The sequence below is a fragment of the Chrysemys picta genome, chromosome 6 (genome assembly GCF_011386835.1).
Source record: "Chrysemys picta bellii isolate R12L10 chromosome 6, ASM1138683v2, whole genome shotgun sequence".
NCBI lineage: Eukaryota > Metazoa > Chordata > Testudines > Emydidae > Chrysemys > Chrysemys picta.
The window spans coordinates 102751293-102755847 of record NC_088796.1 but is presented as its reverse complement, the minus strand read 5'-3'; positions in this window follow the sequence as shown (position 1 = coordinate 102755847).

Sequence of the window (4555 nt, the reverse complement as noted above, 5' to 3'; positions counted from 1 at the left end):
TATATTTATAATAGAAGTCATAGAAATGTAGACTTGAGGAGACCTGGAGAGGTCATCTAATCCATCTCCCAATTCTGATATCATTATAAAGTAACAATAAATAGTTTAACGTGTATTTTTCAGAGCTGTAACAAGAGAATCAAGACAGAAAGAATACTAAACAAAATGACATCCGTTTAAGTCTTTTTTATATTTCACACTCAGAAGACTTAGTTACATAAAGTGACTTATATGAGGATCTGATTATCAGTAATACAAGGATGACACATTAGTGTGAAAGAGTACACAAGCACAGTGAAAAGTTCTGTAGTTATAGTGAAGTAGTACATTTGACAGCAAGGGATTATTTCCAAGAGCCTATGTGTAAATAAATATAGCTTTCATACTATGTACAAACTTGTATTCAGAGAATATATCAATGCAGAGTTGTAGTACAGTTTCATTCAGTGAATAATGATCAACACACACACACACACACACACACACGCTTGTAATTATCTCGGGGCTACACAAATTGGTTTTCCATGACAAAAGATTATTTTACATAAATAAATAAGGCTAGGTCTCCAGATTTCTTTTCCTTTAAGTTAAAAATAAAGGAAGGAAGAGTTTGAAAACTGCTGCATTTAAAAAAAATACTTTATTACAAAAATAACATCTAGTTGTCATTCATAGTATACTACTAAAATTTTCAAGTGACAACATATGGGGCTGATCTTGCAAAACCTTACTAGCATAAGTAGTTCTTATTGGATTCAGGATTGCAAGAGTAGGCCCATTATGAGGAACTGAGACCAGATAACGAAAGCAAAAAAGTAACATCTGCAATGCTTATTTTTGACAATAATTTCAAAGCTGTTGCTTTTCAGCAGATAGTTTGACCCTGGCGAATTTAAGATACTGCAGGAATTGTGATAGAAGTATCTTAGTGTCTGTAAACTTAAAACACAAGGTGCTTATTTTACTGAGGTTTCATGTGGGGAATATATTAGAGTAGTGATGTGAATTAATTGCCATATTAGGCCTGAGACTTAATTCTTTGCAAATCCAAAACATCCAGTTTTAGGTGTACAAGGACTGCAGGATTGCTGCAGGATTAAATGCCTTGCTGCAAAATAATGCACATTATTTTGTAAAGTCATGCTGTAAATATTAAGAATATGGGCAAATTCTGCTTTCTCTTATCTCATTGTCTTTAGTAAAGTTGTGCTTGTGTAACTGAGGGTAGACTATGGCCCAACGTATATGTGTTATTCTACCTATCTGAGGTCATTTTGTTAATTACCACATTAACATTTGATTCCTGTTTTGTCTTTTTTTCATCAGAAGATAGGATTTTTGCGTATTTGTTAGAAAGTGTCAGCATTTTGATAACATATGATGTCTGACTTAACAATATTTTATATTAAACATTATGTAACAGAGATGCATAATAGATTATTTATTTAAAATTAATGCCCATATTCAGAAATCCAAAAATGAGTTGCCTTTTTTTAAATGGCTTTACTTTACACTAAGGAAATTATGCAACATAAAATACTATAAAGTGCAATATCTTTAAACATACATACAAATTTCATTTGGGTTACTCTGGTTTGATGATAGGGAGAATTTGCTGTAAACCTATACTCATGTACAGTAGAGTTACCCACTCCTAACTCATATACATAGTGTGTGTGTGTGTGCGCGCATATATAGGTGTTAGGAGTGGGTGAACCTACTGTACATGAGGTTATATATATATATATATAAACTTCTTATTCTGTAGGCCATCTTGTTTAGGGCTATTCAGTCTTCATGAATTCATGAGTAAAAACACACAAAGGCCTAGTTTGAGCTTTGTCTACATAAGGAGTATGGGACTGTGTCTTACATTTATGTCGTATGGGTACAATGCTTTGTATAACTTTGGTCTGGAAGGTTTTGGTGGGTGCTTCTTGCTTTCATTCATACAAGAAATAATTAAGACTGATACACTGACATTTCTGTACTTATGGTAACAAATTAAGAAGGATCATTTTGATGAGTGAAATTAACTCCTGTGCAGAAGGTCAGTGCAAAACCTATGCACAACTTGAATCAACCTTAAGCGCTCAAATTAGGACCAAAAACTTCTAGGCCAAAGTTATTCAAATTATTTTATATATTTGCGATTCCTCAAGCTACCCATCTCACTCATATTAAGCTTCCCAGGAAACAGGAAAATATTAAACAGAATCAATTGGTCCAAGAAAAACACACACACTATCAATTTTATTAACTGCTTCATCTTATTTACAAGGGAAGGAAAGTAACTTCCCAAAATACAAGTGTTTAAACTATTACATCTATTTGTAATTAGTGTTGACTGTATGCTCTAAACTGTCCCTGAAACATTTCCAATGTATATATTTTATATTGTCTATTTTCCTCTTCAATAAATGCACACAACTCCCATTACAATTACACCTGTTTTGCCTGTGTGTCAAAACCACAAAGATTCCAGGGGTGAAATCCAGGCCTCACAGACATAAATGACAAAATTTCTGTTGATTTCAGTGGGGCCTGGATTTCACCCCGGTCATGGTGTATCCTGATTCATACCCTCATGCAAATCCATTAGCTTCAATGAACTGACTAGTTAAGAGCAAGATAATAATAGGCCAAAAACAGACAATATTGAACTGGTCAGCATAGTAAGACTCAGTGTCTAAAACCAGTGGGGTCTAACTCTTCTTTCAGGGAGCATGCATAATTACTCAACAAGTTGATCTCAGTCTTTCCCAATTCCTTGTTAATTTTTTTCCACAATGTTTATATGAATAAACAGCATTTCATAAAATAAATATCACCCAAAATAACAATAGTCAAATAAATATTTTATCTTTTTTGTTACATCGATTAGGTCCAATTCTGCTCTCATTTACACCTTTGCGTCCCCATTGATTTCAGTATGGGTGTCATGGAACAAAATTTGTCTCAGCCTGTTTATTTCTAATATCAAACAGCATATTAATAGACCTCCATGAAGTCAGAGCTCCAAGGTACTTACATTTTTTTTCTACTCCCATTAGCCTTGCACAACCAATACAGTTATTAATGAGTGAGTTGGATTCTATTCCTTTCTGTGCATCAACAAGTGTTTACTACATTCCAATCCAATCTGTGTAATGTAACATTTCTGAAGGCAATGTGGTTGCCTAAATGTCACTGAAAGCCTAATTTGGCCTACAGAAACTTCATTACAGGTGATGATGTATGAGAAAGAAAGAACTTTAAGCTTGAATCTCAGATCCCAGGCTGAGTTTTAGGGCTGACAGTTAGAAAATAAACATGATATAGAATCAATGAGCCACAATAAATATGGAATGACATGATGCCATTTTGCAGAATCATTGTTCAGCAGCCATATTTCTTGAAAGATACAGTGGACAAAATGATAGCTGCATAAAAATATCCCATTTAAAAAGATTTCTAGGTACTTCAGATCTTTATAGAATTCAGGGTAATCATATATGTAACTTATTTTCTGGTAGATCTTCACATATAGTGATAACAATAATGTAAGTATAGTGACCACAAAATTCTTCAGAGTATGTTATGGACACTACATGGAAGGTGCATTACCATAACAGATATTACATATGATCTCTTGATAAGCATCTGAATAACTTGTGTCACCAGTGTATTTTAATTTTATGCTCTAGGAATATGTTGACAGTGAGATCAATTGAACAAACAAGCAGAATACAGACAGGCACATAGACACAGAAGGACTATCTGCATTTGGAAACTAAACTGGCTCACAGTAAAATGCTACAGTGAATGTTGCCTGAACTGTTTGTTTCTGCAAAGATTTTTGCATGTCAACACTGCAGTATCTCCAAGCACCAGTTCCATGCATCCAAATTACTTACCCCAGAGTTCCCAGCACTGTGGTCTCCACAACTGGTGTTTTCCTGTAACTAGCAAACACTTGTAGGACCTAAACAGAATTTTGCAAATATGGGGCCAGATCCTCAAATGGTAGAAACTGGTGTAGTTCCACTGAAGTTAGTGGAGCTATGCAAATTTGCATTATCATTTGAATAAGGATTTGCCTGATAGACACAAGGCAGCAGAAGCTGCAAGTTTTGTTATTCTTGGGGCGGGGCAGGGAATCACTTTTAATACCTTCCAAAATGAATGTGTTGGAGGCAATCTAACGCCACCAACTTCCTTGAAAGGGAAAGAATGAGTCAGATATTTTAAACACAGCATACAAACGCAGTTACAGTATACCAGTCACTAGGCCTACTCAAAAATTGTCCTTAGAATTGTCTATGTGACCACTGGACTGAAACATTTTCACTGAATACCATCTTGAAAAAATTATTGTTCTTTCTCTACCATGCCACAATGTTGTATCATATTCAGCTGCTAATGACTTTACTTTCCAGAGCACGTCACAGCTCTCCTATTGCAACTCCTGTTACAGATGTAAATAGGAATGGTGGCTTTTCCCCTTCTGAGTGTGGAACAGATTCTTATGGTAGGTGCACTAGTCTAAATGTGGAGTAACTACACTCAGAGCTTT